The sequence below is a fragment of the Panulirus ornatus genome, chromosome 47 (genome assembly GCF_036320965.1).
Source record: "Panulirus ornatus isolate Po-2019 chromosome 47, ASM3632096v1, whole genome shotgun sequence".
Taxonomy (NCBI): domain Eukaryota; kingdom Metazoa; phylum Arthropoda; class Malacostraca; order Decapoda; family Palinuridae; genus Panulirus; species Panulirus ornatus.
The window spans coordinates 7,746,387-7,757,784 of record NC_092270.1 but is presented as its reverse complement, the minus strand read 5'-3'; positions in this window follow the sequence as shown (position 1 = coordinate 7,757,784).

Genomic DNA, 11,398 nt, shown 5'->3' with positions numbered 1-11,398 from the left:
GATGTCTTTCAGGTCTCCCAGAGCAGAGGATGTCTTCCAGGTCTCCCAGAGCAGAAGATGTCTTCCAGATCTTCCGGACGACACAGGACATCTTCCAGTTCTACGATGGTCATATCTTTTCGGTTCCACGGGGATATCTTGGTCTCACAAGGGCATTTTCCAGGAGAATTTCCATGTCTCACAAGGACTCATCTTCCAGATCGCACACGGGGATCTTCCAGGAGATTCAGAGATCCAGAGATCCAGGTGAACGTCCAGTAGGTCTCACACACCCTAGACAACCGTCCTCCAAGTTTCCAGATTCCAGGCGAGTATCCTCAAGGTTTTCCAGCTTCCAAAAAAAAGAGCGACCAAAAGTGTCTTGGACCTGGACCTAAATGCCTGACCGTCTATACCAGGTCCCAATGCGCCACAGGTGTTGCCGGAGGGATCCATGCTTTCCAGACGGCTTTCTTAACAACCGTAGCCCTTGCAGCTACCGCTCACGGGCCCTGCTCCAGGCTCCCGGCATCCACCAAGTGTCCATGAACTTCCACAGTGGTGACAGTCGGAGTCTCAGACGTCCGTTTTGGAATGCTGAACCCAGTAAGTGGACGGGGGAAGTGCCACTGAGAATATTTTCAAGTGTTGTACACATGTCTCATAAACTCATCGATACGTACACACTATACTGAAAGAAGGAAAGAGTACACTGGTAAACATGTAATTGGACAATCACATGTTTACCAAATGGCGTCCTAGCTTCGTCTCTTCGATGTATATCAACTGACTTATATTTCTCTCTTGTGTGTCCCATGATGATGTGATTATTACACGAAAGTGCACTTGGGAACTTATCGTGTTTCATTTTCCCCGAGGACTCATACGAATATCTTGATCACGCGCAAAATTGTGATCCTTTCCAATATATATATATATATATATATATATATATATATATATATATATATATATATATATATATACATAACTAAGCAAGTTTAATAAGACAAAGAAAGCACGTGCCCTACTTTTCAAATACCGTATTTCCACACCCCCTGTGTTCACTATACTCTCCACATCCCACGTCCCTCACAGTCTCAACCCCCAAGAGCCAATACAATTAGTGACACAAATTTCACAGTGATGAACGCTGGCCGGCCGGCCGTACAGCCACACTCCCACCCACAGACACACCGACCATACGGCCTTTGCTGCTGGCAGGCTCCTCGCCTCCCTCTCTCCATCCAGGTAATTACAGAAGCTTAGGGAAGACGATTCCCCACACCCAACCCCTTTTCTCTCCCTGGAGGCGTCCCTGAAGAATCACCTCCGCCAAGGGAAACCCATTCAAGGTTCCACGAGGGTTATTCGAATGCCTAAAAGAGCGATCTGGCTGAGCGGGGGGGTTGGGTGAAGCTCATACGATGTCGGGCATCGAACCGTCGGTGTTGTGGTTCTCGTAAAAACGCGCAAAGAGGCTAGGCTGTGCTGGCTAGGCTTGCTTTGTTAGTACCTGGGGTGTGGGGTGCTACTTACCAGTTTAGTTCGAGTCGTACTTACAGGTACTTCAGAGGGTAATAATGACAAACATCCATGAGAGAGAGAGAGAGAGAGAGAGAGAGAGAGAGAGAGAGAGAGAGAGAGAGAGAGAAATGTATGGAACTCGGGCGCACACTCACCACCCAACAGCACCAGCTGGTGTGGCCAGCGGGCAGAAAAGTCGGCCACAATCCACGACCCGAAGGAAGAAAAAATTAGAGAGATTCCCTTCCCGTCTGCCGACCACCTCCCTTCCCTCCCCAGAGGCACTGCGCAAACTGCCAAGCCAACTCAGCTGTTCCCGCTACAATTAAAAGGGCGGGTGAACAGGCTTAACCTCTTGCTTGGACTAATGGAGTATCCACATCCTAACCAACCCACGGCTAAAGCCAAGTAAACAGACCTGAACTTTCGCAGCAGTTCACAACCTGAGGATAAACAATCTGAAATGGTTTACCTTGGCCGTCAACGATGGTTCTCATTCTACTGTGGCGTCGGTGATCGCCTCAGGTTCCTACTGGTAGAAGCTAAAGTGTCCAGCAGCGTTCTGTGGGGGGGGAAAGAAATCAAGGTTAGGTTGGGTTGGCTTTGCCACCGACCGTCTCCCTATAGTTCTACCCCACCGGCCAATCACAGCAAGGGATGCAGTCAAGTTACTCGAATCGACCAATCACATAGAGATGGTTTACTGTGATGATGCTGATGATGTCACATGCCAATTACCCTAACAGACTCCACAGCTATGTTTCCCCCCCCCACCAGTTTCTAAATTCTGGACAGGTCGCTCTGGTCTCCAAGAATGCAGCCTCTTATTTCTAAAGCAAAGCACACACCCGATGTTGTGTCTCAACAAATAAGAAAAAACAAACAAACAAACAATATCATACGAGACTATGAATGAAATATAGGAATCATGTTCCTATCCATTTTTCATAGATTTCTATAATCTCCAAATTATGGCGCTTATTACCTCACAAAATTACGACACAACCAACTTCTCAAAGAATTTAACTGTGACATTCCACACACAAGCGAGTGTCTTCGCCTCATCTCAAATGGTGGGTTGTTCGAGAGTCCACTTTCTGACAGAGGAAAATAATAGGAAAAACCCTACGGAAACGTGCGTTAAAACGTTAAATATACACGCACCTTCCACGTCCTTCCCAAATACAGTGATCCAATCTGGCGCAGGCGGGGCAAAACGCGCGGCAAACGCCATTCCGTAACAAGCAAATGTGATCTGGTGGGCGTACAACGTTCTCTCTCTCTCTCTCTCTCTCTCTCTCTCTCTCTCTCTCTCTCTCTCTCTCTCTCTCTCTCTCTCTCTCTCTCACGTACCTCCAATATTTCTCGCGTTTACGAGACAAATTTGACACAAAAGACCAACCGCTGTACTTCATGGGCACCAGATATACATAAATAAATAGAAAAAAAACGTAAATAAGATCGGCGGGAGAATTTACGAGCAGATATATATATGGGCGTCCAAACCACAGGTTGGGTGAGCGGCTGCCGACGACAAAATCCGGGAGACGTGGTTGCCTATAATATTGCGCGCGCACCGGGGGTCTCTTAACCTGACGATCCATCACATTATACCTCCTCGTGTCACCTGTACAGCCACTAGGACACAGGATGCCACAGGACTCTTCCCAGAGTGTCGAAGGAGCGCCGAAGACCTCCCCTCTCCTACAAGGAGTGTGGCTATGGCTACCGTGGCCTTAGCTCAGGGTGGCGCCCTACTTGAATATTCAAACGCATTTTTTTTTCTCTCCCACGCAAATAATGATATAGACTTTTACACACACACACACTTGTTTCTTTTTTACTCCAGCGAGGAATTCTGGTGGTAAGTTGGGTGATATATGTTGTTCTGAGACGTAACTTATCATTATTAGGTGTTATATCCGCTCAGGTGTGTGTGTGTGTGTGTGTTGTGTGTGTGTGTGTGTGTGTGTGTGTGTGTTGTGTGTGTGTTGTGTGTGTGTGTGTGTGTTGTGTGTGTGTGTGTGTGTGTTGTGTGTGTGTGTGTGTGTGTGTGTGTGTGTGTGTGTGTGTGTGGTGTGTGTGTGTGTGTGTGTGTTGTGTGTGTGTGTGTGTGTGTGTGTGGTGTGTGTGTGGTGTGTGTGTGTTGTGTGTGTGTGTTGTGTGTGTGTGTGTGTGTGTGTGTGTGCACGTCAGGCGAGAGAGAGGTTCTGCAGCCTAAAATAATTTTGAACTGCTGTTTTCCACAGAACTATTCCTTTAATCATAACTCGTCATCACCTAATTAGTCATTATGCTCTTTAACTAAAGATTTTTTTCCGGTGAATCACACCAAAGAACATGAGCACCCAAAAGGTAAAATATAATAAACGTAGTTCTATTCTATTCTATTATTCTATTATACCGAGTTCAATTCTTTTTTTTTTTGATACAAGACATGAAGGATGAAGAGCGGTATATACTCTTTCATTTGAGATCAAAATAAATGCAATGGCTCTGATGCATTCTGTCTAAACACTGCTCAAATAGTAAACATTTTGCAACATGGTCTCACACAGTAATCCAAACAAGAAAACAAAATCCTGTTCTGAGCTGTAAACTGCATTGAAATGACTGAAATCTTTGAGAATGATATTCTTAATAATAGACGCTTTTTATATGTATAAAAAAAAAAGATTCTACGTATGCAAAAATGTGTACATTTTATTCTTAAGCGTTGAACACCAGCAATTTACATTTTTGAACAGGTGGGAATGTGTTCGGCACATAGGAGTCTGTAATAGCCCGGCATGTAAACTGCTTGTGTTCTCACACGGCCTAGGCTAGACGAGATCGCTATGAATTACGAAAGTACGGTTCACCTTCGTAAATAATGCCCAGAGGCTTTAAGCACACGGTGGACAACGGAAGACATTTTGAAAAACGCAACGAACGACCAGTTCCGCGAATCATATTCTTCGACTGCTGATGACCAATGTTACACTCTACCGTTTTGAAACACCACTAAACATGGACGGGCATACCTGTCGATGGTCTATTCTCTCTGACAGGAGCTCCAGCCCAGGACGGAACGGGCTGAGAGCAAGCACGAGAGAGAGAGAGAGAGAGAGAGAGAGAGAGAGAGAGAGAGAGAGAGAGAGAGAGAGAGAGAGAGAGAGAGAGTGTGTGTGTGTGTGTGTGTGTGTGTGAGAGAGAGAGAGAGAGAGAGAGAGAGAGAGAGAGAGAGAGAGAGAGAGAGAGAGAGAGAGAGAGAGAGAGAGTCTTGAGGGTAAAAACGATACAGATTACACACACACACACAAAAAAAAAAAAAAAAAATAAACACAAAATCTAACTCAAGTCCCATATATATATATAAGTCAAGCTAAGCCTTAGCCCTTCACGAAGGGTTTCAGATGGCATGGGTTTGCGTGGTGGCCGACAGCGACCCGAGGCTCTCCATACCATAACCCAGACCCGGCGAAACGTAAGCAAGGGGTGGCTGGTCGATGCTCACCACCCACCCACCCACACACACACACACACCCACATCGGTAAATATATATATACCACCCAACAGCGGTTTAAGAAGAAAAAAAAAAGGGCCAATAACCAAGAAACATGAATAATAAGAGATAAGATAATAACCTAATGAGGTGAATCACTTTACAATAACGTATAGTATAACGGTAAATTGTTATTAGAAAATGAGAACATTGAGGTCAAAATACGTTCGGTCCGCCCACCGCCGACGTAATTTCGTGGAGGGGGAAAGAGCCGTTCCCTCACGAATAAAATGGTCCTGGGTAACTTTGTTTTTTTTTCCTTTATATCACGGCGATCTGTCATTACCTGTGGGAACTGACAGGCTCATTCTGTCGGTCAAAATCAGGCAAAATCAGGCAAGATTTTGCAGACACAATCGTGCTGGGTTACGATTTTTTTTTAGATATGGAATACTGTATTTTTTTGTGTGTGAGTCTGTGTGTGTGTGTGTGTGTGTGTGTGTGTGTGTGTGTGTGTGTGTGTGTGTTCTACATTTTCTACATGTCTACAATCACACCTGGAATTACAATCATATATAAATAATTTCCGAGGATTATTAATCTATTTATATAAAGCACAATACATGTCCTTTCGTTATATTTTTCTGCAGGCACATGAAATCCATGGCAGACCATGACAAGGCAACGGCGTGAACTATGACCTGGGCTTTAACCTAACCTCACAAGGGTTAGTGCCAAAGGCCCGGCACTCTTACCCCAGGGTCGTAACGTCATGCTCGGGTGGAGGTCGGGTCGTAGCGTCGTTGTTCAAAGGTCGTACAAGTCGCGCTCGATGAAGTGGTCACACAATATAATAACAAATCAATTTTCCAACCAAACATTTGGAGTTCCAGTACAAAATGTATAAATTACCGGAAATTACATTTTTGATTACTGTCTCTTTGATGTGGGATATTCCACTCATATATATATATATATATATATATATATATATATATATTATCCCTGGGGATAGGGGAGAAAGAATACTTCCCACGTATTCCCTGCGTGTCGTAGAAGGCGACTAAAAGGGGAGGGAGCGGGGGGCTGGAATTCCTCTTCTCTCTCTTTTTTTTTTTTTTTAATTTTCCAAAAGAAGGAACAGAGGGGGGGGGGGGTGAGGGCCGGGTGAGGATATTCCCTTAAAGGCCTAGCCCTCTGTTCTTAACGCTACCTCGCTAATGCGGGAAATGGCGAATAGTATGAAAGAATATATATATATATATATATATATATATATATATATATATATATATATATATATATATATCACTTCACTCCCTTGCTGTTAATAGAAATGTTTCCCCTCTCCCCGGCCTTGTGTGGGTGTGTGTATCCTGTAACGCTCGCCACATCTCGCCTAGATTTCTAAATTCCGTGACGCCCCTTGCAGTTTGAGAGAAACCTTCCAATTTTAATTTTGACATGTGAAACTCCCTACGGATGATCGGAATCCCGTTCAATTAACCGTGGAGTTGTTCGTGAAACAAAAAAAATATGTAAAGTGGTTACGTTTGGGTTTCTTTTGTTGCCAGAGGGAGAAATTTCTGTCCCCTTCTGCTCGTCATTGTGATTCAGTTCACATCACGGATGAGGACTCGCACCCGCGGAGCGCTTTTCACACACTTGACTATGTCATGGAAGAAAATGAATCTCTCTCTCTCTCTCTCTCTCTCTCTCTCTCTCTCTCTCGATCTATCTATCTATCTATCTATCTACCTATCTACCTATCTATCTATCTATCTATATATATATATATATATATATATATATATATATATATATATATTCACTATTCACCATTTCCCGAGTTAGCGAGGTAGCGTTATTATATATATATATATATATATATATATATATATATATATATATACACGTTGAGATGTACAGGTATGTAAATGTGGATGTGTGGACGTGTATGTATATAACGTGTGTGGGTGGGTTGGGCCATTCTTTCGTCTGTTTCCTTGCGCTACCTCGCTCACGCGGGAGGCAGCGACAAAGTATAATGAATAAATAAATAAATAAATAAATATATATATATATATATATATATATATATATATATATATATATATATATATATATATAAAGAGTCGTCAGTGGAAGGTGGTGGGACGCTAAGGTTAGCGGGCGGCCAGGGTGATCGCTCCGCTTCAAGGTAAGCTGTTACTGCAATGGTCTGGAGTAGGCTATTATGGTGCTTAACAGTTTCATATATATCGCCAGTCTCGGGCGTTCAGCCTCCTTAGTGAAGGCGGCGTTGCATGACCACTCACTGGCCTCTGATCACCTTCAGAATTCAATGTAATTCGGGCTCCAATTACCCCCCAATTGTTGAGAAAACTATAAAATGAAAGAAAAACGAACATTTTGAAAGAAGAAAAATGAATGCTACGCGTACCAATGGAAAGAAAGTGAAAAAGGAAGGATAACAGAGGACATGTGAATAATCAAATACGTTACGGAGAAAATTTCAAAAATTATTATAATATAAAAAAGAAAAATGTGTTGCAAGACTTGGGGCCATGACGTCACGTGATAACATCAACACACGCCTTTGGAAAGTGGATCTCCACCAATTAGTCCTCTCGAGGCTTGGTGTCCATCGTGAACGCCTGATCTGGGTTAAGGTTAGGGTTCACAATTCACGAGTCTGATGCCGCTAAATCAGGTTAATATTCCCTATAGGTTAGACTGGTCAATATTTCGCGACTTGTTATATAAAACATCCGTGCGTTCCCCTGCCTCACGGGGGGTCTAACGTACGTTGCCTCACGAGACATTAGCCGATGTTCGCTATACGTTAGACTGGACATTATTTCACGACTTGTTAATAATATCCGTACGTTTTTCTGCACGGGGTCTTACGTACGCTGCCTCACGAGACATTAGCCGAGGTTCGCTATAGGTTAGACTGGACAATATTTCGTGACATGTTAATAATATCCGTACGTTCCCCTGCCTCACGGGGGTCTTACGTACGCTGCCTCACGAAACATTAGCCAAGGTCCGGCGGGAGGCCACGAAGGGAACACAGGCGCGCCATAAAGAAACTGTATTTAATTAAGAAATGTTTCTCGCATTCTGGTGTGGCCATTATCATTCGTGAGGCTGTGGTAATTGGTGTTTATAGTCACTTTTATCTTGCCTGACCCACTCTGACAGCTTCTGTTACCATGATGGATGGTTATTCATTATTCTTTTTTTTTTTCATATAAAGATAAAAGAAGAAAATCATTCAAAAATGACTGGCTCCTTTTTTCAGTCGACAAAGGATCGAGTGTGACTTTGCTAATGGGATCCGACTCATTAACGTTACATTGTGGTATGATCTACTTTGACACTGGCAGATAAGATTACCTTTGAAATGATAATAGGCCTTAATGAAATATATAGGAGACATTATCATTATGAACGTAATGGTTTATTGTTCAGTAAAACATGATTACGATCTTCCCATAAATTTAGCCAGGTTAGGTTAGGTTGGGAATGTTAGGAAAGGCTAGGCCACACTAAGTTACGTTACGTTACGTTAGGTTGGGGAAGGTTAGGAAAGGCTAGGCCACACTAAGTTAGGTTAGGTTAGGATAGGCTAGGCCACACTAAGCTAGGTTAGGTTAGGATAGGCTAGGCCACACTAAGTTAGGTTAGGTTAGGTTGGGGAAGGTTAGATTAGGCTAGGCCAGACTAAGTTAGGTTAGGTTAGGGTAGGTTGGGGAAGGTTAGGTTAGGCTAGGCCAGACTAAGTTAGGTTAAGTTAGGTTAAGGTAGGTTGGGGAAGGTTAGGTTAGGTTAGGTTAGGTTAGGTTAGGTTAGGATAGGCTAGGTCACACTAAGTTAGGTTAGGTTAGGTTGGGAAAGGTTAGATTAGGCTAGGCCAGACTAAGTTAGGTTAGGTTAGGGTAGGTTGGGGAAGGTTAGGTTAGGCTAGGCCAGACTAAGTTAGGTTAAGTTAGGTTAGGGTAGGTTGGGGAAGGTTAGGTTAGGTTAGGTTAGGTTAGGTTAGGTTAGGTTAGGTTGGGGAAGGTTAGGTTAGGCTAGGCCAGACTAAGTTAGGTTAGGTTAGGTTAGGTTAGGTTAAGCCAGACTAAGTTAAGTTAGGTTAGGTTAGGTTAGGTTAGGCTAGGCCAGACTAAGTTAGGATAGGTTAGGTTAGGTTAGGCCAGACTAAGTTAGGTTAGGTTAGGTTAGGTTAGGTTAGGCTAGGCCAGACTAAGTTAAGTTAGGTTAGGTTAGGTTAGGTTAGGCCAGACTAAGTTAGGTTAGGTTAGGTTAGGTTAGGTTAGGCTAGGCCAGACTAAGTTAGGATAGGTTAGGTTAGGTTAGGCTAGGCCAGACTAAGTTAAGTTAGGTTAGGTTAGGTTAGGTTAGGTTAGGCCAGACTAAGTTAGGTTAGGTTAGGTTAGGTTAGGCTAGGCCAGACTAAGTTAAGTTAGGTTAGGTTAGGCTAGGCCAGACTAAGTTAGGATAGGTTAGGTTAGGTTAGGTTAGGTTAGGCCAGACTAAGTTAAGTTAGGTTAGGTTAGGTTAGGTTAGGTTAGGCTAGGCCAGACTAAGTTAAGTTAGGTTAGGTTAGGTTAGGCCAGACTAAGTTAGGTTAGGTTAGGTTAGGTTAGGTTAGGCTAGGCCAGACTAAGTTAGGATAGGTTAGGTTAGGTTAGGCTAGGCCAGACTAAGTTAGGTTAGGTTAGGTTAGGTTAGGCCAGACTAAGTTAGGTTAGGTTAGGGTAGGTTGGGGAAGGTTAGGTTAGGCTAGGCCAGACTAAGTTAGGTTAAGGTAGGTTGGGGAAGGTTAGGTTAGGTTAGGTTAGGTTAGGATAGGCTAGGTCACACTAAGTTAGGTTAGGTTAGGTTGGGAAAGGTTAGATTAGGCTAGGCCAGACTAAGTTAAGTTAGGTTAGGTTAGGTTAGGCCAGACTAAGTTAGGTTAGGTTAGGTTAGGTTAGGTTAGGCTAGGCCAGACTAAGTTAGGATAGGTTAGGTTAGGTTAGGCTAGGCCAGACTAAGTTAGGTTAGGTTAGGTTAGGTTAGGCCAGACTAAGTTAGGTTAGGTTAGGGTAGGTTGGGGAAGGTTAGGTTAGGCTAGGCCAGACTAAGTTAGGTTAAGGTAGGTTGGGGAAGGTTAGGTTAGGTTAGGTTAGGTTAGGATAGGCTAGGTCACACTAAGTTAGGTTAGGTTAGGTTGGGAAAGGTTAGATTAGGCTAGGCCAGACTAAGTTAGGTTAGGTTAGGGTAGGTTGGGGAAGGTTAGGTTAGGCTAGGCCAGACTAAGTTAGGTTAAGTTAGGTTAGGGTAGGTTGGGGAAGGTTAGGTTAGGTTAGGTTAGGTTAGGTTGGGGAAGGTTAGGTTAGGCTAGGCCAGACTAAGTTAGGTTAGGTTAGGTTAGGTTAGGTTAGGCCAGACTAAGTTAAGTTAGGTTAGGTTAGGTTAGGTTAGGCTAGGCCAGACTAAGTTAGGATAGGTTAGGTTAGGTTAGGCCAGACTAAGTTAGGTTAGGTTAGGTTAGGCTAGGCCAGACTAAGTTAAGTTAGGTTAGGTTAGGTTAGGTTAGGCCAGACTAAGTTAGGTTAGGTTAGGTTAGGTTAGGTTAGGCTAGGCCAGACTAAGTTAGGATAGGTTAGGTTAGGTTAGGCTAGGCCAGACTAAGTTAAGTTAGGTTAGGTTAGGTTAGGTTAGGCCAGACTAAGTTAGGTTAGGTTAGGTTAGGCTAGGCCAGACTAAGTTAAGTTAGGTTAGGTTAGGCCAGACTAAGTTAGGATAGGTTAGGTTAGGTTAGGTTAGGTTAGGTTAGGTTAGGCCAGACTAAGTTAAGTTAGGTTAGGTTAGGTTAGGTTAGGTTAGGCTAGGCCAGACTAAGTTAAGTTAGGTTAGGTTAGGTTAGGCCAGACTAAGTTAGGTTAGGTTAGGTTAGGTTAGGTTAGGCTAGGCCAGACTAAGTTAGGATAGGTTAGGTTAGGTTAGGCTAGGCCAGACTAAGTTAGGTTAGGTTAGGTTAGGTTAGGCCAGACTAAGTTAGGTTAGGTTAGGGTAGGTTGGGGAAGGTTAGGTTAGGCTAGGCCAGACTAAGTTAGGTTAAGGTAGGTTGGGGAAGGTTAGGTTAGGTTAGGTTAGGTTAGGATAGGCTAGGTTAGGTTAGGTTAGGTTGGAAAGGTTAGATTAGGCTAGGCCAGACTAAGTTAAGTTAGGTTAGGTTAGGTTAGGCCAGACTAAGTTAGGTTAGGTTAGGTTAGGTTAGGTTAGTTAGGCTAGGCCAGACTAGTTAGGATAGGTTAGGTTAGGTTAGGCTAGGCCAGACTAAGTTAGGTTAGGTTAGGTTAGGTTAGGCCAGACTAAGTTAGGTTAGGTTAGGGTAGGTTGGGGAAGGT